This window comes from Conger conger, chromosome 2, assembly GCF_963514075.1.
Source record: "Conger conger chromosome 2, fConCon1.1, whole genome shotgun sequence".
Lineage (NCBI taxonomy): Eukaryota > Metazoa > Chordata > Actinopteri > Anguilliformes > Congridae > Conger > Conger conger.
In genome coordinates this window covers 53,063,746-53,086,727 of record NC_083761.1, presented here as the reverse complement: position 1 = coordinate 53,086,727, position 22,982 = coordinate 53,063,746, and the positions used below count along the sequence as shown (strand labels likewise).

At 43.4% G+C, this 22,982-nt stretch overlaps 1 protein-coding gene across 1 annotated transcript in view; it reads left to right on the top strand.

Moving 5' to 3' along the window:
• The first annotated feature begins 3,097 nt into the window (after window positions 1-3,097).
• The window catches only part of LOC133121256 (ankyrin repeat and fibronectin type-III domain-containing protein 1), a 161,234-nt gene continuing 141,349 nt past the window's right edge, over window positions 3,098-22,982 (top strand). Inside the window, exons 1-2 of the mRNA XM_061230462.1 lie at window positions 3,098-3,216; window positions 19,307-19,482. The gene's annotated coding sequence lies outside the window, so the exon portion shown is untranslated. The remainder of the gene's footprint in view (window positions 3,217-19,306; window positions 19,483-22,982) is intronic.

The window sequence follows — 22,982 nt, the reverse complement described above, 5'->3', positions numbered from 1 at the left end:
CGGCGCCCGGGGTACACCGCATCGAGCGCTCTGCCTCGCAGGTCTGCAGCAGGACGCTCTCTCTAATCGATCCTGTGCATTTCATTTGGCTGCCTGTCTCCCCCAGCTCCTGTGCTTCACGTTCGGGTTGCCAGGTTGGCCTGGAGCTCTCGTTTCGATTCCCTGCGGGGGTGGGGGACGGTGCCGCACTGCGATCTCTCAGCTCCGCGGGAGCCCCTCGTTCACACGGCCGATGCTAATGCGGCTAATCCGCAGCCCCGCGTAGCTCTGGCCCCGGCTCTGTGGGAGGCGAAGTTCCTCTGGGCTGGGGATGAATTCGGGAGGGGGAGAGAGCTGTTCATTCACACCAAATTATCAAAGAAATATTGCGCGAAGGCTAGGAAAGCAATTAATCTGTTGAAAGCAGTATTATTATCAACAAGTAGCAATGAAGATGGGGAGGCTCCCTGTCCTCTGTAAAGGACAAAGACGTGTAAAAGGGCTGGTGAAAGGTCTGGCCCTGTTAAGCAATGGCCTTCTCTCTCGGGTTTGTCATTGTTAGGGGGGTATATAGGGAGGTTGCGTGTTTCGATGAGAGTTCAATATCTTTATATGCGAGTTTGTCTGTATGATTGGTGGCTTTAGATGATGGATCAGTGTGTTTATATTGTTCGTGTATTTGTATGCTGGATTCCTGTCTTTATATGAGTGCTAATGTGATTGAATAAGGGGTTAGTGTGTTTATGGGTGTTAATCTTTTCGGATAAGGGGTTAGTGTGTTTATGGGTGTTAATCTGTTCGGATAAGGGGTTAGTGTGTTTATGGGTGTTAATCTTTTCGGATAAGGGGTTAGTGTGTTTATGGGTGTTAATCTGTTCGGATAAGGGGTTAGTGTGTTTATTTGAGCGGTAATGATATTGGATAAGGGGTTAGTGTGTTTATTTCAGCGCTAATGTTATTGGATAAGGGGTTAGTGTGTTTATGTGTGTGTAAATGTGATTGGATAAGGGGTTAGTGTGTTTATGGGTGCTAATTTGTTTGGATAAGGGAATTGTGTATTTATATGAGTGCTAATGTGATTGGATAAGGGATCTGTGTGTTTATAGGAGTGCCAATATGATTGGATAAGGGGTTTGTGTGTTTATATGAGTGCTAATGTGATTGGATAAGGGGTTAGTGTGTTTAATTGAGTGCTAATGTGATTGGATAAGGGGTTAGTGTGTTTAATTGAGTGCTAATATGATTGGATAAGGGCTGAGTGTTAATGTGTTAATGTGTTATTGCGATGAGGGGTTAATGAGTTTGGAGGAGTAGTGAGTAGGTTTAGATAATGTAAGAGTATTCCCCCAGTGCATCCTCTGGAGCTTTGGTCACTGTCTTGGGAAACACAGACTCACATAAACACACACAATAGCACACATACACATTTAAAAACATACAAATGTGCAGACTCATGCATACAGAAACACAGAGCGAAATGCAGATAGGCTTATAGATGGAACTAATGCAGCGTGTGTGAACTATGTGTGGATATTCAAACACGCAGAGATGTGAGAGAGAGAGGGAGAGGGTAAACGAGAGTAAAAGGAGGCATCCTCAGACAGGCAGGGGGTTTGCAAGCTCTCACATTCTCATTAATGAGCTCTCCACTCTAAAGCCTCTACGCGGGCGAAAGAAAGATTCCCTCCACTGCTTCTCGTTTTATCAATTGATTTGTGCGGACCCCGTAAGATGAGCGGTGGTTCTGTGCAGACTCCTTTTTTAGACAAACCTCTTGTTTGTGTTATTAATGGGATCCCAGTCTGACAGGGAGAAACTTGGGGAGGGGCTGTGTGCAATGGAGGAGGCTGGAGCAGGTGCATGTGTGTGTGTGTGTGAGAGAGAGATAAAAGAGAGTGTGTATATATCTGTATGTGTGTGTGAGAGATAAAAAAGAGTGTGTGTGTATCTGTATGTGTGTGAGAGAGAAAAGAGTGTGAGTGTACGTGTGTGTTTGTGCATTTGTGTGTGTGTGTGCATGTGTGTATCTGTGTGTGTATGTGAGAGAGTGTGTGTGTGTGCGCGTGTGTGTTTGCACGTGTGTGTACATGTGTGAGAGAGAGAGTGTGCATGTGTGCGTATCTCTGTGTATGAGAGAGAAAGAGAGTGTGTGTGCATGTGTATTTATGTGTGTGCGAGAGAGAGAGCGAGAGAGAGACAGACAGAGAGAGAATGAGAGAGCAAGCATGCGATTAATGGAATTAATTTAAAAAGAAGCATGTGAATGCGAGTGTTGTAGGGAATAGTGATCTCTAAAGATTATTCTGTAGGGCTCACAGCTTGAGAAAATCTGATGGAGGCTTTTTCCTCAATTACCAAGGGACTTGGGGAGGGGTGCAGCAGAGAACACAGACTGCGGCCCTCCTGCGCACACACACACACACGCCCACATGCACACACACACTCAAAACCCCCCATTATTCCTTTTCTTTTTGATTCATCTGTCACTGTAGCCCAAAATCTCTGAGATGTGGAGGAATGCAGGCTGTGTGTCAAGGAAAGGGAGAGAGAGGGAGAGAGTGTGTGTGTGTCTGTGTGTGAGGGGGAGAGAGGGAGAGGATGAGAGAGATAGAGAGAGAGAGAGAGAGGGAGATGAGGATCGCTACATCTCGGATGCTGCTCTGCTCGAGTCTGTTGAGCGAGAAGCGAAGAGAGCAGTCCGAGCCCACGCTGACGGCAGCAGACAGCGCTCTCTCCCCTGTTGCCGGGCACTGTGGCAGGTGTGCCTTACCCTGCTGCGCGGCTTCGAAGGCAATTACAAGTGTTGCTATTTTGAGAGAGGTTCTGCGTCTGCAGACTGCCTGGAGGACCATCGCAGCAGGCACTGCTGTTTTCTCTCTTTTTCTTTTTTAACCACTGTTTGCTTTTTGTCCCTGAAAGAATGGGAAGCTGGATGCAGACCAGAGGGTAGAGCCATGGACTTTCCTGACAGGTAGATCCAGGTGGACAGTTGGAATATCTTTTTTGGGGGGGTGTGAGGGAGGGCGGGGGGGTCACCGGATAACTACGTTATATAGGGCCGGGTGGGAAAAGTTTTTGGCGAGGTTCGGAAAGGTCCGAATACCGCGGGGGGAGGATGTCGAGTTTCGGGAAACTCACGGACTACTTTCACCGACGCAAGTCCCGCGAGGAGCTCCGAGTGGGGCGGAGAGACTCACGACGGAGCGGCAGCTACTGCTGCACTGTGGCTGAAGCCAGGTAACGGCAGACAGCACTGTGTGTGTGAGTGTATGTGTGTGTGTGTGTGTGTGTGTGTGAGTGTGTGTGTGTGTCAGTGAGTGTGTCAGTAAGTGTGTGTGTGTGTGCGCACATGTGTGTGTCAGTGAGTGAGTGTGTGTGTGTGTGCGTTTGTGTGCGCAAGCACTTATGACTTCATTATCAACATTGTGTTTTCACCGCAAGTCACAAATGCTCCCCAGCTGAAAAAAAACGGCTCAAACTAGGTTATGGAACAGCTGGTAGCTGGATTTTTACACCAGGGTCCTGCAATATTGGGCAAATTAATTGGAAGCCAAATTTGAAGTTTAGCTCTGCTTTGCAATGATATTTTTTACAAATCATGTAGAATTTCCTTCAATATGATGGTTCCCCGTCTCCACAGAATCTGTAGAGTCATATATACACTGCAGTGAGAGAGGCTGGTTTTTCCGAATGTTGTTAATTTGTTTTCAACACATTTTCACACAACTGACAAAATGGTGATAATTCTGCTTGCCTCGCAATATTAGCACAGCGCCTTGCAGGTGGTAGACAGCAAGGGAATTCAATCCAATTGAATCCAGTTGGGTTACTATGTACTGTGCATTGAATTTTAGGTCAGCTGATATATACAGAGCCAGGACAGTATGCAGAGAGTTGAGACTGGGTGGTTATTGTGCAGATATTGTGGCTCTTACTGAGGTTGTTTACACCCGTGAAGACCCCCACACCCACCCTTGGGGTTCAGCCTTCAGGTCTTATGAAGCAGCATGGCCAGAGCTTGGCATGACACTCAGGGTTCAGGAGCATTGTTTTTTAAATTGATCTTTTCAAGAAACTGAAGCACACAAAAAGACTAGGATATGCATTAGCCTCAGCCCAAGGCAAGGTGCCATTGATGCATTAGTGCAGCCTAGCGTGACCCGGGGCGGTGTCGTTCGCCGAAAGGGAGTCACGCTAGAATTGGCGCTCTGTGCCGACGGTGACCCCCTCACGCTTGGGCCGCGTAACGTGCCGTGGCGGCGTTAGGGCTGAACCCGGAGGTGTTGGGAGATTAATGGATGTTCGGACGTGACTAGCGCCTGGTCTTCACGCAGTGCCCGTTGAGTGAAAAGGAATCCGACCTGTGTGCAGAAGCATGGTATCGCTGGTGGGGTTTTAGTCATGGTGAGAGCGATTAAACAGCACTTAGGATTCAAAACAGCACAGTGGGGAATGGCCGAGTGTGTGTCGTGATAAGCAGCAGGGTGTTTTCAGCACGCATCTCCTGTGTGTGTGTATGTTATGTTAAAGTCCCTATGCGTATATATTATGTTAAATGCTGTATCTGTGTATGTATGTTAGAGTCTGTATGTGTGCATGTATCTTAAAGTCTGTATGGCTATATTGTGTGTCTGTATGTGTGTTTATGCATTATGTTAAAGCCTGTATGTGTGTGTATTTATATTAGTCTGTATGGGTGTGTATACAGTATATTATATTAAATTCTGTATTTGTGTGTATGTATTTTGTTAAAGTTTGTATGTGTGCATGTATACTGTATGCTAAAGTGTGTTATATATGTTAAAGGCCATTTGTGCATGTATATATGTTAAAGCCTGTTCGCATGTGCATTCCTGTGATTAAAGTGCAGTCCCGTATTTGACGCCGATGGATCTATCTCTGTGCGCATTATGCGTGATTATCATTTCTGAATCAGCCATTCATCCCTCCCCCTATTCATCCGCACGGCAGTGTTGTAAAAGAAGTGAATGGAGGAGAAGGCACTGTGCGCCAAGGCATCTAAAGCAAGAGTTGTCTATCTGTGTGCAACATGGGTGGTGTCTGGGGAAAGCCTTTTATCTTAGCCTTATCTTACAGCCACATGCGCTCAACTGGTGCTTAAATGGAATAATCAAACCGTCAGTGTAGCTGGTAGAATTCAACAAAGGAATCGTAGTCAGATTCATCTGTATAATATTACAATGTTATACTTTATAATAATGTAATTCTACATATTATAATATAAAATGCTTTTTGTTTATTATTTGGGTATGAATGCTTCATTGTATGAAACTAGTTACTGGTTATTCACAGTATATTACTAACTCTGCTGTAATCTGTCCAGGAATAGAATAGGACATTATTTGTGTGTGCATGTTTTGTTTGCTAGTGTCTCAAAATCCTTTTAATTTATGCTTTGCTGATGTATTGTCTTTTGGGTGTTTTCAACAAAGGTATGACTCTAAGTGCTGCAAAGTGCTTCAAATCACACCAGGTTATCCTCTCTGTAATGACTGGCTTTTGAACCAACCCATCTCTTTCACACATAGAGAACATGTTTACCTTACACTCCCTCTTCCCAGTGTAAATTTTCAAAATATTTTATTGTTATTATAGCTCCATCCCACAGTCATCAGTGGTGGAAAGTCCAGGTGTCAGAAAGTGAAAGTCCTGCCGTGTGTTTCTTCCAGCCATGCACTCAGTCAGATGATTTCACTAATTAGTTCTACCTTCTGGCTGAAGAATTGTGCTAATTTGCGAATCCATGTGATTGGAACAATATACTGGGGAGGACTTTACTTTCTGAACCAGGATTTTCCACCCCTGGTTTTAATTAATTAATTAATTAGCATTATTCATTAATTAAAAGTGTTAAAGGAGTCTTCAGTATATGTGATGTATTAAAAAAATAAAAATACAAAAATATATAAAAAATGTCAGGGTGACTACCTGGGGTATTGATTTGCTCGATATTACTGGGTCAGATGCCATTGTTGGTCTCCAAAATACACGACCACTGGATTATCTTCTAAGAAAAGTAAGCACTAACTATGCTCCTAATAGTAGCTTTGTTTTGAATGGAACTCGATGGTATTTGGAGTATAAAGGCAAAATTTATTTACTACTAGTAAACCAAAATATTGATGCAGATCAAGTAACCACACAACCTCGCCCAAATATTTAGGGAGCACATTTTCTGATGATTAGAAGCTGGAGAACTTGTTGACATGAGTCAATGCTAACTTGCCATGACTATATTCAAGAAATTCAAAAAATATACATGATGGGAAGAAATTATCAACAAGGTATCCAACCAGAACAGGTAGTTTGATCATGCAGTTGGATTGGGGTGGCAGTGATATCGGTAGGTTAATTCAATTGTACCATGTTACAGACATTGCTATTTGGTTCTGTTTTGTTTGCTATGGACTGTTCATTGGTATATTTCATATAGCCTGTACCTAATGACCTAATATACAATGTCATAAACTGAGCACCATTTTGATTTAGTGTTCCATTGCCAATGGCTTGCAGACAGCATTTTATGTCCAAAGGTGTGAAAGTGACTGCTGTCCATATCCTACTGCTATGTAGCATGCAGTCCATATTCTACTGCTATGTAGCATGCTGTCCATATTCTACTGCTATGTAGCATGCAGTCCATATTCTACTGCTATGTAGGCCCAAAATTTTAACTGATTTTCTTATTTTTCAACAAACTTGTCTCAGAGGAGGGGGCGGTGTAGCACTCACATGTACAATATGTCACATTTTTAGCTGTGAAACCTGACATCCATCATTAGCCGCCAGATCATCCCTCGTGGGATATTTCTGGAAGGATGGTTGTAACAAGTTCCTTTTCTCTGCTGCCTTTACATTCGACCCTGCACCTCCTCTCAGTTGGAGCGCACTTCTGGTACATGGTGTTACTGAAAAACCAGGCTGTGTGTTTTACCGTTTGTGACCGTGTGATTACACCTGCTGAGTGTTGGTGTAGGCTATTTAGGACTAGTTAATTACATTGTACAGTAGTGTGCAAAACTTTTGGAACCCCTATCTAAGTGAAAAGAAGTGAACCTGGCCTCTAAATGGTACAACGTTAAACATGACACATTTCTTCCCATTTTTTATATGGGAATGAGTACTTTTTTATAGTTTTACTATTTTTACAGTTTCAAAATAATACAAGAAGGAAAAAGGACCCGTACCCTGTCAGATAGAACTTTGTAACTCCTCCTCGTGCAGATATAACAGCTTGTAAACGCTTCCTGTAGCCAGCTAAGGGTCTTTCAATTCTCACTTTTGGAATTTTTCCCCATTCATTCTGGCAGAACACCTCCAGCTCAGAAATATTCTTCGGCCTCCTTGCATGTACGGCATGTTTAATATTCAATAATATTCATCCATCTTTCTTGGAGGTACTTCATTCATTTCAAGGTATGCGTTGGATCATTGTCTTGCTGGAATGCCCAACCTCTCTTCAATTTCAATATCTGGACTGACCTTTGAACGTTAGCTTCTAGAATTTTTTGATATTTGGTGGAATCCATTCTTTCTTCCTCCCAGCTGCTACACAACCCCAAAGCATAATGTATCCACCTCCATGCTTCACAGTTGGCAAGGTGTTCTTCTTAGACAGAACAGCTACTGCAGTTGGATACATTAGAAGGCATGGAGTTACTTCAGAATAAAAATTTCAGCCCTGGAATGATACTCACCTGACTCATTGAAGCCATAACGAGTAAAACACCTGGGTTTTGGCCTTTGTAATCATATTTTTAAAAAGTAACAGAATAATCCAAAATGGATTAAATCCCAAACTTTTGCACAGGTCTCTTTTCCTTTTTTTATAATTTATAAACAATAAAAAATGTGGTGGCACGGATGGTGCAGTGGGTAGCACTGCCGCCTCACAGCAAGGAGTTCCTGGGTTCGAATCCCCATCAGCCAGGGCCTCTCTGTGTGGAGTTTGCATGTTCTCCCGGTGTTTGCGTGGGTTTCCTCCGGGTACACCGGTTTCCTCCCACAGTCCAAAGACATGCAGGTTGGGCTGGAGAGTCTAAATTGCCCTTGGGTATGAGTGTGTGAGTGAATGGTGTGTGTGCCCTGCGATGGACTGGTGACCTGTCCAGGGTGTATTCCTGCCTTTCACCCAATGTATGCTGGGATATGCTCCAGCCCCGCTGTGACCCTGTTCAGGATAAGCAGGTTGGGATAATGAATGAATGAATGAATGAATGAATGAATGAATTAAAAATGAAAATAAAAAGCAATCTTGCTTTAAAATTGGCAGAAAGGTCTCCATTTAGAGTTCAGGTTTGCTTTCGATCACGTACAGATTCATTGTAACAGACATTTAAACCAGGGAAGCCCAATGTTTGGCACCCCACTGTGGCTAATTTCTGTGTTGCATTCCATTAAATTATAACTAGGCTACATTTGAACTGAAGTAGCCTACAGCAGTTGCAACCCAGTCCTACAGAGGGCACGAGGGTTGCTGCAGCAGTGAAGTTCCCCCCATTAGATCTTTGTTTTCTTCTGTTACAGGTCAACCATCCGACCTTTATATGAAACCTGATATTGACCGGACTCTATCATAATAATCTTTAATGGATGCCATCTCATCTAGGCCTAGTTTGACCCCTGTGTTTGACCACTGAAATGAACAGGTTGCCACCGGTTGCTTCAGCCTCTTGCCCTCCAACATGGAAGACATTAATTATTTAATCACTTTTCAAGGATGTTGTCAAGTGATTAAGAATGATACATAGCATTCATTGGAAACTTGCCTGCCATTTTACAAGGAGTTTTAATTTTCATTTAGTGCAAAAAAAACTGTTAGAGTAATAAGGAATAAGGACAGATCACTTGAGCCACATGTAGGATTGGTTGAATGACCAGTAAATTGGACTAATCTATATTTTTGTCTCAATTCATAAAATTGGACCATTTTGAATGAATGGGTTTTTATTAAAGTGACAAGGCTATTGGATTTGTCTAAATATTTTTCTTTGTACAGTGAAATGGGTTAGCCTATTTAAAAGGTGACAGGTTCAATGTGATCTTTGTCATCAAGCAATTCTAGTATTCAATGAGTCAGTCAGTACTGATGAATCATTTCTGCTTTTGTAAACTCAAAGAGGGATAGCCTACACTTTCAGAATATTCACTCTCTTCCATAGCCAACGTGTTAGCAGTGTCTTCCTCTTGTAACTATAGCAGCTGCTGCCGTGCATTGACAAGTTTACACATCGGATGGCTTTTAAATAGACCAAACAAACCACATTAAATGAATCACATTACTGCCAGATTTCTTAAAATTGCGCTTATTGCTGATGGTAATTTGTGATCATCTTTGTGAATCAGACCTCTGCATAAAAATGAGCCGTTTTGCTGATGAAATTTATGTAGAAAATACGGTTTAAATATGCATGACCCAGACGGCGCGCTGCGTTGCTATGTCCCTGATAGCTCAGTTGCGTGCACTTTCCACCCACTGCGGGTGCTTTGTGAATCATACATATTTTTTTCCCGGTACATCTGAGGGTTTAACAGCATTGTAATCCTTTTGTGGATTCCCCTGCTTGTTCAAATCTGACTTGCCCTCATTACAATACAGTAGATAACATTAATTTGTGATGCTGAGTTTCGTATCGTAATTTCTTTACTCTTGTTAACACGGGCCAGCTCTCGTTAAGTCTGATGTAGCTCATGCTGCTAGTGTAGGTGCTGTCCCATCTTCTCTTGGTTAAATTGTATTTGCGCTCCCTGTTTCCCCCCCCCCCCTCCCGCCGCAATTTATATCAAGTGAACACCCTTATTGGACTCTTGAGGGTTGACGAAATAACGGCCGTGAGCCTCAATACACGGGTGGCGCGGGATTGTGGGAGGAATGAAATACCGCCGTAATAAGTGAGAGAGGAGATGAGGTTTTCCTTCATTTCACTCTCAAATTTGCAAGATAAAAAACGCATCTTGATATGCCCATTATATTTGTTTTTCTGTGAATTTACATTTACTAGTGGTGATGGTAATGTAGCATTTACATTGTCCTTTTGTGCATTTGCTGCTTCATCAGATAATGAATTCTGCATATCATCTTTAATGATAGATCTGAAAAGAGGGCACAATCACGAAACAAAACTGTGGTGTTCTAAAAGCCGTGGTAAACAGCACATATTGAGCTGTTGGGCTGAGGAATTTCCCTGCAATATTTGGCTATTTTTAGACTAAACAGGTCTCCTGTCTTCGATTGCTTTCTGGTACGTGGGTGAATTTCAGTGAAAAATGGTGCTATTCAAATTTTACATTATACAGTTATTATATGCCAACAGGGCTGGTTTATAATTTGGGCTCCCAAAATAGGACAGGAAAACCCCAAGGGACAGGGATAGTTTCTGACCTTGAAACAGCGGCTGAACCCTTACCTTTAAACTAGTTTCGGCCTCTGGCCTGTTTTCCTTCATTAACGAGCACATCATTTTGCTTCACCATCTGTGCCCATTGGCAGGTAATTATATTTCTCTTAATTGTCTCTCAAACTATAGAGTTCATGTCCCCTTAGACAATTTCCATTATTTATTAGAGAGCTCATCTCTTACCAAAGCAGCCTTGTAAATCATAAGAAAATATTTCCTTACAATTCAGAATGCCCATTTAGGAGAGTACAGATAGGCTCTGAAATGTGATGTCAAGCAAGCTTTTGCTTTTTTTCACATCACAGTCCACAAGTTGAGCTTGATGAGTCAAAGGAGGACTTCTTTGGTTAAGGCTCCATGCAGTGGTGCATGTATGAGTCCCACAGACTGGGATCTAATTTGGACTGTGCTAGTAGCTCTATATGGTAATAAGAAATTGGTGATTGTATCCCCCAGTATGTGAGGGTTCAGTTGGTTTGGTGGCATTTCATTGCTCTTTGGAGCCCCGCAGGTTGATTGTGTGCCTGTTGACTGCATGTTAAAACTGCATATGAAATGTCTTCCTCCTACTCAAGTCTATATGGGATTAGCTGTGGGCTGTATTAGGCTGGTAACACCCAGAGATGTCTACACTGTCCCGAATCGGCGGTGAGGATCGCACCTGAACCCGGCAGCACATATTTAATTTATAATTTATAATTAGGATGGGAATTGGACTTGTTCAGCCCTATGTTGTGAAGAGTACTGCATGTGCTCACTGGTGAGAAACCTGGGCATCCTGACCAAATGAATCCCTGCATCCCTGACACTATGTTCAGTTATGTATCACCCTGTGAGGCTGCTGGCCACAGGGCAATACATATGTCACTGTCTGGATTTCATACCCGACATTATAGCCCAACAGTGCTTTAACAGGCTGAAATGCAGTAGCATGTAATTGCACGACTATATAGAAGACTATATGTCGAAATGATGAAATAACATTGCATGTTTCATTTTTCTGCATGCATCTGCATGCCATAACTTTTGGATTTTCAGAGTGGGTGGTATTTTCCTCAATTGTGTGCGGTTTTGGTCATTCCTACACAGTACACTGACCCATATGTATGTACATTCCCTCCAATTAAAGCTGACCATCTTACATTTTAATTTGAGGACATCCATAAGGAGTGAATTGTGTAGGACTTCAATTTGTGTCACTGTCCAAATACTTACGGGCCTCAATGTAAACCACCCAGAGGAAATGGCTTAGTGGTGTACGTGTCTCTGACTGATTATAATGTGCCTTCAGTCAAAGGAGGGCATTCATTGAATTAGCAAAACATTTGCTTTGGATTTAATGCCTCGATCTGTCATTCAATCTAATTTCATCAGGACTTTAATTGATCAGGAAACTAGGAATGTTTAAACCATCTACAGTGATGGCAGTTACATCAAATTTGTCTGTGACTTTCAGCTAATTGCAAACGCTTGTTCTGCTGTCACTTGGAAGTGCCACCAGAAAAAAATGAACAGTGTCGGGCTGGAACTTCTGGTGACTGCAAATTGCTGTGATTTAAAAAAAGACTCATTTAGAAACATGAGGAGTGAATTCATCAGATGCTGCTAATGTTACGAAGAATCACATATTTTTATATGATAAAAGTCACCCTCAATGTTCTTAATTTTTTCCCTGTTAACTTACATGATACTCTATACCAGGGGTGTCAAACTCAAGTCCTGGTTTTGTTCTAGGTTTTGGGTATTTCACTGTTTCAATCTGCACAAGTGATTAACTGAAGGCTTTGATTGGCTAAACGTCCACAGACTGGGTTCACAAGGCCTTAGTTGGCTGCTGATTGAAAGGAAACCAGAAATACCAGCAGACACTGCAGTCCTCCAGGACTGGAACTTGACAGCCCTGCTCTAAACGAATCTATGAGATGGGCTACCCTCACACAAATCCAATGTGCTCTGAATTTCACATGCGGAAATGGCTGGAAATCAAATAAAACCTTCAAGGGTCTATGATGTGGGCTTCATTGATTTTTCTACTCTCCCTCTGTCTGGGTTGTTTCCGTTTTGTGAGCGCAAATTTGCAGAAGGTCAGGGTGAATCTGTTTGATGTGGAGGCCATCATGAGAGGCAAGCTGCGCTGGGGGTGACTGCTCGCTCCACCTCTGCTCTATAATAATAATATTTAGTTTTCTAGCTGACAGTTGATTAGACTAAGCAGGGGACAATCCCCCCTGGAGCTATGAGGGGTTAGGGCCTTGCTCAAGGGCCCAACAGCTGTGTGGATCTTATCGTGGCTACACCGGGGCTTGAACCACCAACCTTCCAGCGTTCCAGTCATGTGTCTTAGCCACAAGGCTACAAACTGCCCCTAGAGAGACCCACCATGGCCAAACTGCTGTTGCATTGTGGTCGCTGTAGTCCCAGCGGCCTCTGAATCCCTCCTTTTGTTGCATTTGAAGTGCCGGCTTGTGGAGGTCCGCCCCTCCATGGTAGCGGAAAGGTTTCTTAGCGCCAGAGCTACTTCCTGTCTGAGCGACTCGGTGGCCTTTCAGCACCAAGGACAGAGCTCAGTGAAATCACACATCCTGTACAGAGCATACTGTACAGAGCACTACTGTAGGTCTGCTCCCTCTGAATACACATACTGTACAGAGCGCTACTCTTCCCTCTGTATACACATCCTGTACAGAGCGCTACACTTCCCTCTGAATACACATCCTGTACAGAGCGCTACTCTTCCCTCTGAATACACATCCTGTACAGAGCGCTACTCTTCCCTCTGTATACACATCCTGTACAGAGCGCTACTCTTCCCTCTGTATACACATCCTGTACAGAGCGCTACTCTTCCCTCTGAATACACATCCTGTACAGAGCGCTACTCTTCCCTCTGAATACACATCCTGTACAGAGCGCTACTCTTCCCTCTGTATACACATCCTGTACAGAGCGCTACTCTTCCCTCTGAATACACATCCTGTACAGAGCGCTACTCTTCCCTCTGTATACACATCCTGTACAGAGCGCTACTCTTCCCTCTGAATACACATACTGTACAGAGCACTACTGTGGGTCTGTTCTTCTGATCACATACTGGACACATATACATTTGAAGGCTTTTACAATTTACAATAAGTGTACATGAATTGCCTTTAATTAATGTAGTCGTAAACATGAATTAATTGATGTACAAATACATTAAGTAAGCATTAAATGAACTTGTCATTAGTGAATGTATTTGGCAACTACTAAGTAATTATACATGAATATTTATGCATTAGCAAACCATAGGATAAACGTATTATTGGTTAACCATAAAGAAATACATTAACTTTATTATTATTATTTATTTTAAATTCCAATATGATTTGGCAGTAATGAACGTAGTTCTTGACATGAATTAATGATGTACAAATACATAAACAAGCTGTACAAATTAACTTCTCAGTAGTAGTTAGTTAACAACTACATTAGTTGATGCCAATTCACAGAGCCTAATTGTAAAGTGTTACCACTGGTTTTGTTTATCTGTGGCCTCAGCAGAACTGTGAGGAATGGGCTGTGCATTGCCGGCCTCTCCCTGAGATTATCATCGAAAATATGGAAATTAGTCGCACCCGCTATGCTGCCACAGTACATTGAAAATGTCATTATCGGTGTGTTCGTGCCCAGAATTGTAGCAGATTCAGAGAGTGCATTATTAAGCGGAACATTGCTACCTACCATTTATCATAGGGATGCTACTTTCCGTCAAGTCACGTCTGGAGATGTCAATGCTGTCTGAACTTGGTTGTAGAGAATGTCGTGTAGAAACTGAGCATGCTCATTTTGGAAGATTCAGACTAATGGCACCAGTAGAGACCAGAGAGCTCTGCGGGGCTGTGCTCTGTTGTGCACTGCTGCTAAGAGCTGAAATGCATCGCTGTAGTGTTATGGTGTAACACGCACACCGACAGAGCTGACAAAGCGACTGATCCTTACGACTGAGCGCACGGTACTTGCTTCATGCGCGTAGCCTCGTCGTCCTTTCTCCAGTTATGCAAATGATTTCTGTCCGGGTTCTGATTTTGTTTTCTTCCTGTAATTTTTTGAGTCGCTTAGCAACAGCTTTTGATCCTGAGGTACTGCATAGCTTCATACGTAGTCCACAGCGTTTTGGAGGCCGCATCCAGCTGTTTCATTGCCTCTTCTCTTTTGGGGGAAGGAGAGGGTTGGTTGGGGACAAGGCGGTGGCTGCTTTGTGTCTCTGTTTCTCTGGTAGCTGGGCGCTAACTGAAACCTGGTTCTCTGTGTATGCCTCCATGAACATGCTATGAGTTAGCCTGTGTGTATGTGTGTGTGCGACTATGTGTGTCTGTTTTCTTTGTGAGCTTATGAATAAAACATATGCTTCTATCCTCTGCCTTTCTGTTAAGATGTTTAACAGATAAATCTTTTCCGACATCAGGGAGGTTTAACGGTTTTCCTGAGAGATGAAGGAATGTCTTGTCATGCGGAATATGGATTTCCTTCAATCAGCTCTTTGTCGCTCCATGCGCGAACATCACATATTTATAATCATGGTGGGATTTCTGCTTTAATAATAGAAAGCCCCAGTAGTAAGGTACATCTCATGTAAAATGCATTGGCTATGCTCAATGGGGTATGCACAGTATATTACACCATGCCTGGATGAAAGAGACTGTATCGCTAAGTCATATTTCACCTTTACTATGTTTAGAAAAGTTTGTCACTTTTCGTTTTGCTTTACACAAGAGTTCTTTGTTTATTTTGTTCACATGTAGCTACATTGAGAAACCCATTCACTGTCTACACCAGTGGTCCTCACTCCTGGTCCTGGAGAGCTACAGGGTGTGCTGCCTTTTGTTGTTACTCAGCACTTAATTGATCAATTAAAGCATTTAATTATACAGTTAACTCACCTCACCTGGTTTCTTGGGTCTGAATTGGTTGCTGATATTAAGGCAAAAACAAACACCAGCTCACCCTGCGCCTCACCAGGACCAGGAGTGAGGACCACAGGTTTGCATTATTTCTTATTTACTATTTGTATCTGTTTATCCGGTTATTTACTGTCGCTATTTATATTTGTATCGCATAAACTATTCATTATGCATCTGTATTTACATGTGTGAATGTGCACTGATTCGATATTTTACTGGAACAGAATAGTCTCGGAGCTAAGTGAACAGCACCTGTTAGCCTGAGCCGCCATCTTTGGCGGCCGCTCTCTCCCCATGCATTCGGGTGAAGCCGCCTTTAGCGCTTGGCTAATGTTTTATGCATGAAGCACTCGATTGATCGGCCGCTCGCTGAATGGGAACAGGGATGAATCGAACAATCAAAGAAGAAGCGGCCTGCTCTGGGGGGGGTGGGTCGGTGGCCAGGGAGGGCCTCCTGTACTGGAGGATCAAACGCGCTTTAATGTCGCCGTACTTGGCCCAGGCTCCCCGGTTTACGGCAGGGCAGTAATCTGGGGGGTAACTGTGCCAATCACCTGGCCGAGGCTCACTGGTCTGCAATCACCGCTCGTTCATTCTCATTATTTCAATTAGGCCGCCTCCACTCATTATTTCAATTACGCTGAAATGGATGCGCTCGTGCCAGGCTGATTGGGGCCAGACTTTAGTGATTGTAGTGCCGGGAAGCCATTATCCGCTCAACTGTCATGAACGTGAGGCTTTTTGTCCCCCCTCTCTGTATGCTTCCCGTGATATAAACATATCTGCTGATTTGGTTGTTTAATATTTGCCCTGGTGCCTCAGACAGTGACAATGTAAATTCCAGGGTTCAGAAAGTCCTGCCGTGTGTTTCTTCCACCCATGAACTCAGTCAGCTGTTTGACCTAATTAGTTCTACCTCATGGCTGAAGAATTGTGGTAAATAGGAAATAAATTCTGGCTCCCACAGACCAGTTAGTTTTCCATTAAGAAGCACTCCTAATCTCAACTCATTACCCAAAACACCTGTGATTCCAACATTTCCACCATGGCCAAGACAAAGTCACCGCCAATCTCCCTCGGTCTGGGGCTCCACGCAAGATCTCGCCTCGTGGGATATCAATGATCATGAGAAAGGTCAGGGATCAGCCCAGTACTACACAGGAGAAGCTTGTTAATGACCTGAAGGCAGTTGGGACCACAGTCACGAAGAGAACCATCAGTAACACACTACACCGTGAAGGATTAAAATCCTGCTGCGCGCACAAGGTTCCTCTGCTGAAGAAGGCACATGTACAGGCCCATCTGAAGTTTGCCAAAGAACACCTGGATGATCCAGAGGAGGCTTGGGAGAAGGTGATGTGGTCAGATGAAACCAAAATAGAGCTATTTGGCATCAACTCGACTCGCCGTGTTTGGAGGAAGAGAAATGCTGAGTACCACCCCAAGAACACCATCCCCACTGTGAAGCATGGAGGTGGAAACCTTATGCTTTGGGGGTGTTTCTCAGCTAAGCAGACAGGACAACTTCACCGTATTGAGGGGAGGATGAATGGGGCCATGTACCAGGAAATTTTGGGCGACAACCTCCTTCCCTCAGTGAGAGCACTGAAAATGGGTCTTCCAACATGACAATGACCCAAAAACATACGGCCAAGGCAACAAAGGAGTGGCTCAAAAAGAAGCATATTAAGGTCCTGGAGTAGCCTCCAGACCTAAATCCCATCGAAAATCTGTGAGGGAGCTGAAGCTTCGAGTTGCCAAGCGACGGCCTCAGAACCTTAAGGATTTGGAGAGGATCTGCAAAGAGGAGTGGACCAAAATCCCTCCCAAGATGTGTGCAAACCTGGTGAAAAACTACAACAAACATCTGACCTCTGTGCTTGCCAACAAAGGTTTCTCCACCAAGTATTAAGTCCTATTGTTCTATGGATCAAATACTTATTTCATGTGAAAATATGATATAAAATTTATCAAATTTATATGATGTTATTATTGTGGATTATTTTGTGATATTCTGTCTATCAATGTTAAAATGTACCTATGATTAAAATTCTACACAGTTCCATTCTTTGTAAGTGGGCAAACCTACAAAATCAGTAAGGGATCAAATAATTATTGCTCCCACTGTAGCTACAGAGATTTGATAAAAATACATTAGAGAAAAACTGCCTGCGAAGAAGTATGTGCACATAATGTGTGGTGGGCGGAGCCGAACCCGCTGGCCGACCTGCTGTTTGCAGGCTTAGGGGCAGCAGCTGCCTTCCAGGCATCACTGAGGGAAGGAGAGCGCCACAAGCTGATTCAGGAAATGTGCTGAGAGGGTCTATCGCAGCCACGGTGCAGCCACGGGGGCCCTGTCGCCATGACCACGGCCCGCTGCCCCCTCTGCGTGCGTCTCGTCACCCGTCTCTCCGGAACCTTCCGATGGTTTGTGCAGAATGCAGTTTAACTGTCGAATCATTTATTAATTAGTTATCCATTTTATATTCCCTTAACAGATCTGATTCTTTGTACAGCTCTGTAGCATCGTAATACTCCTGAATAATTGAACATTTTTCTCTCTTTTTATTGTCTACAACAATCTTTCAACAGTTCTGAATGAAGAGGGCAACAAAATAGTACTGTCAGCAAAAACCTTTAACTCTGGGGTTTTGTCAAGGTTTTTGACTGTTTTGTACTTTTTAACTTTGCAAAGCGTGGTCATTAACTGTTGAAATTATGCTCTGACAGTGTTTTCTGAAGATGCCTTTGCATCAGTCATTCTTGATTTTCTGCTATAAATACAAGACGGTTGCCGAGAAAGCGATACCATAAATCACGGCAGGAATGAAATGTCCATGAAATTAATTTTTTCTGCGCTGCGCTTTCGATAAACCTCCAGTATTGAATCGGGTACAGGTTGTTCTGTGAGCCCTATACCGGCTCAAAGAAGCGTGTCTCCTGTTCCAGTTCAGTGTTCTCTCTCAGCACCGCACTCCAATGCAGCAGTTTCACCGAGAGAGTATTAGACAGGATCAGGAGCCTCCATTAACGCATACTGTAATGCGTGAGCAGTCTGCCCAATAATAATATGCCAATCAAAAGGTAGTATGGATGTTGAAGTTCTTCCAGCATGACCTCTTGGTATCCAAAAATAAATGCCACTTTCTAGTGATTTACAGATTGGTGAATCTCTCCCTCATTCAGCCATTTTGTTTTTTGTTGTTCAGCTCTGAATCATTGTAACATGAGTGCCTAGGTAATTACTTTGCAGACACTGATGTTTGACCTTTAACTGTGAATTAGGCTAACTATATCCTGTGGTAAAAGGCTCATCTTCTCATAAAAAGTCTCTAAATGGTTCCCTGTAAGAGGGCTTTAACATGTTTTATTTTGTGATGCTTTTCATTCACTCAGTACAGCTTAAGCTTTAACTCCAGGAGCAAAACCGCCAAATGGACTATACCACCAGTCCTTTTCCCCAAATGCCCGTACTGCCTGTTCATCTCTCCCTGTCAAAATTACAGTGGAACACCAGTAATGTGAATAATAGATGAATTAATTCAGCTTGACCTGTAGCAAACATCTCAACTGACACCATTGGGGCCCAGCCAGCATCTGCTGGTGGGATTTAATTGAGTTTCTCAGTTTAAATGAGTTTTCTGAGTCACTTCATTGTGCTGGATTTAATTAATGGGATGGCTCAGCTCTTTATTCTGGAGTGAATGAATGTGACGGACAGATTTTTTTCTCCCAGTTCTGCATTTTCATTATTTAATGTGAGCACATGTGTTTTTGTGGACTCCACTGAGATGGGAAGTACGGTAATTGAGAAAATCAGTCTGAGACAGACTGGAATGCATTAACCAGCATGGGTCTCGCATTTGGTGAAATGCGAACTCGTAGTTCTCTATTAAAACGTGATTGAACGTTTGCTAAACGGGCCTTGGTTGATATCGATATGAGCCGTTGCGTCTTTTCTCCCCGCAGGTCGCTGGAAAGGAAACTACAGAGACCCCTCCTGGCCAAGTCCCGCACCCTACCCAGCATTCCGCAGTCCCCTACAGTGGCCAGGGTGCTCCACTCCGACCTGGTGGATGGCAGTCCTCCCCGCAGAATACAGCCCAGCACCAGCCACCCCAAAGCCTGCACACTGCCACCTGCAGGTGAGTAGGACCTAGGCCATGTCAGAAACAGCTTCCTGCTTACTATTGCATATGTAAATTGAGTCAACTGGATGAGTCAAATCGTTTTTGTCTGCAAAAAGGTAATAGAAATAAGACTTTGGGTCAGATTTATGGACACTGATTAAGCTTCATCCTGTTCTTTAGGCTTAAAGGGCTAGATTTGCAGATACAGTTTGAGCCTATTCCTGGACTAAATTGAGTTTTGTATGGCGAATCTCCCTTATTAAAATATTTTAGTCCAGAGCTAGGCTTAATCTGTATCTGTAAAACTATCTCTTTAAGTGTAAATAAAAGACTAAAATACTCTTTAAGATTATCTTATGTTTTGCTTTCTATAGTGTAATCTGTTATGTACACTCCCAGCCAATTGGGGGCTGTACAATTCAATTACGCCACCCTTCAGTTTATACCTAGGGCAGAGAGGAGCTCTGATGGAGATGAGAAACAATTTCAAGTAATATAAAAAACACAATGTATTTATGATCCAATGAGAATGGTTTGGTAGGAGGGCAATGACTAGTCACAGCATATTAAAGGGGACAGACCCGCATTACAGCTCATATGAGCACAGCTGGCATGGACAGTTAGAAACATTAGTTGAGCTTAGTATGCACGTGACATTCAGTGGCTTCCACCACACTCATAGGCCATTATACATTGCACACAATTAATTCTGATGCAGCTCAAAATACCAGTAGTAAAATTCACAGCAAACGTGCACAAGATAAGCGCTCAATAGGATTGTTTCTAGATGTCCATTAAGATGTCTGCCCCTTTAAGAAAGCTGACCCAGATCCAGAAAAGAAAATGAATAATAACAAAAGGTACTAAATAAAATTAGCCAGCCTACACCAACTACACACAAAGGCCAATTAATTGCTAGTTCATACCACATAAAAGCGCAATCACAATACAAAGACTGAAAGCTGCAGCTAAATGTTGAACCCTAAATACAAAATAAAAGGTGTACATTACAGCCTCCATCTTGTCCAGGTGTGGCCAAATTACATGGTACATTACATAGCCCAAAGGGCATACAGAATGCTGTTTTAGCTTTGTCACTTTCTACCACTGGCACCTGATTGTATCCACTGGCTAGATCAAGAGTAGAAAACAGTTTTGCTCCTAAAAGGGCATCTAAAGACTGTTTGTTCCAAGGAAGAGGATAGGCATCTTTGTGTGTCTTGGCATTGAGCAGTATGTAATCAACACATAGCCCAAGGCTTTTTTTTGGTCATCTCAACAATCGGAGAAAAGTAAGAGCTACTGCTTTCTACAGAGACTTTCCCTCACCTTGGGAAAAAAATGCCCAACAATGCGGTTCTTATGCCAAAGGGACAAAGCCTCTGTTGCTTATTCCTCCATTAGTCCATCAATCACTTGGGGCGGGGGGGGGGGGGGGGGGGACTACCTGGGTGGAGACATGAGCGGTGTGTTCAATGGAGAAATCAAGAGGAGCTAGACACAATAACTACTTCTACAGTAATCGGTAATGGGAGCATAGAATAGGAGTACCAGGATGAGGGAGACTAGTAGCCCCTCAGGAAAGGCCACATCATCTGGTCCCAATGCTTCCAATAAGAATTCAGCTAAAGGAAGTTGGGGGCAAGTCACAGGGACCATAGAAAGAACCGCTTCAATGTGAGTGGAATGGCCACCTTGAACTTTGACCTTGAATGCTATACATGAATCGAATGCTGTGCATTCTCTGACAAATGGTGGTCGATATTTTATTTCATTTCATTGTGAGCCTCTACCTCTACGTGATCTTATAAAAAGATAGCTTGGTCCAAGTTAGACATTTACCTTGACCTAATGCAGCTCTGTACCTCTTGAACCCATTCTTCAACCAAAAGAGAACCAGCGGACTTTTCAGTACCTTCTTTCCCTGGGGAGATAAACTGCTTGATCCCGAAGAGGGAGAAGGTTTCAGCACCATTTCATAACCATTTCAAGGCCACAAGTCAACCAGATCTCTGCTTGTAGAGATGGATTAGTGGTATTTAGTCTCTCTTGAATGTGAACCACATACACAAACACGCTACCGTGGCAAACGCTTGGGGCTCAACACAGTCTCGACATATTGCCAGCTACCTGGCTATATACTACAAAATAAGCAGAGGCAAGTTTACTGGGCGCACTCTGAGCAAAATAAGGCATGAATGGAGAAGCAGATTCTGCCTGCAGTAAGTTTTTTCTGCATGGCTGTGTTGCTTAGATCCCCGATGAACAATGCTGTAATCATAATATATTTTTGTGCGCTTACCTATTGTCTTTTTCACCTCTTAAAATAATGATCAGCTGGAAGAATAGCTTGACGAATGAGAAAGTCAGTAATAATAGCTTTCTGGCCCGGCCTGATTGGCTCCCCCTGTGCCGTCTGTTGCTGTTTAATATTTCCAACACTCTCTCACTCCAATCTTCAGATGTAATCCTGTGTAGAAAAATGCTCCCTGCAGGCAAGTGCTACTGTATCAATGGGCTGATTTGCTCACTTTAATGTAATGACCTGTTCTGACAGCTGGTCGCTGAACCAGAAATGATCTTTCTTTTTATAGATTCAGCAGGTATATCTGAGGCATGCATGTTCTGTCCTGCCTGTCATCTTCTGTATGTCAAACTGGTCATTTTTCATGACTCCTCTTCTCCGTGCGGTAAACACCACCGTCAACAACTGCTGTCAAATGGCCCAACAAGGCTGCCATCCTCTTTAAACAGGATGCTTCCCCAATTCTGTGTATTGTCTCTAATTTACAGCCTGCAACGAGCCGGAATATCTCTCCCGATAGCGGCCGAAACAAAGTCAGAAATGCTTATCGTTCACTTTAAGTCGCTAACGTGTTTCAGCTCGCCTCTGGACTCCAGAAATAGCGAGGACACTGCAGGGTTTCGGGTAAATTGGACAGGTAAGGAGAGCTCTGTCAGCGCTGCGCGCGTAAGCGTCCGTGTGTCACGGCAGAGACGAGGAGGCAGGGAAACAGGCTGGAGTCTGACTAATATCCTGCCCATTAGGGCAGCTAAAACACGGCTAATGTGTCACGGTGGAGAGGAGGACAATTTTTTCCTGCCATCCGTCTCCAGGCTTGCTGCCCTGCTTTTGCTCCGATGGCAAACGTCCACCACCGCATGCTGTCAGAGACGCACAGAGGGGAGGCTGGGCTTTGACCGGCCCTGCTATCTGATTCACGGCTCTTCTGCCTCTCTCCTTCTCAGCCCTTATGAAATTCCCTTTGGCCTTCGGTATCTGATGCGCTGAATACAGAATCATTTCTCCTGCCCCGATAAAAAAATAAATAAGTAAATACGCAGCAAACCCATGTGTATTCTCTTTTATCGGATGTTTATTTGCTTAACCTGAACCGATTTGCTGTTCTGAGACCTACGGTTTTGCGTTTGCGGGTAATTGGAGAGTTTGTGTTGCTACAGAGGCCTGAAGGCAGGATGTGAGGCTTGTTGAAGAAATGTTGCATGGTTTTATC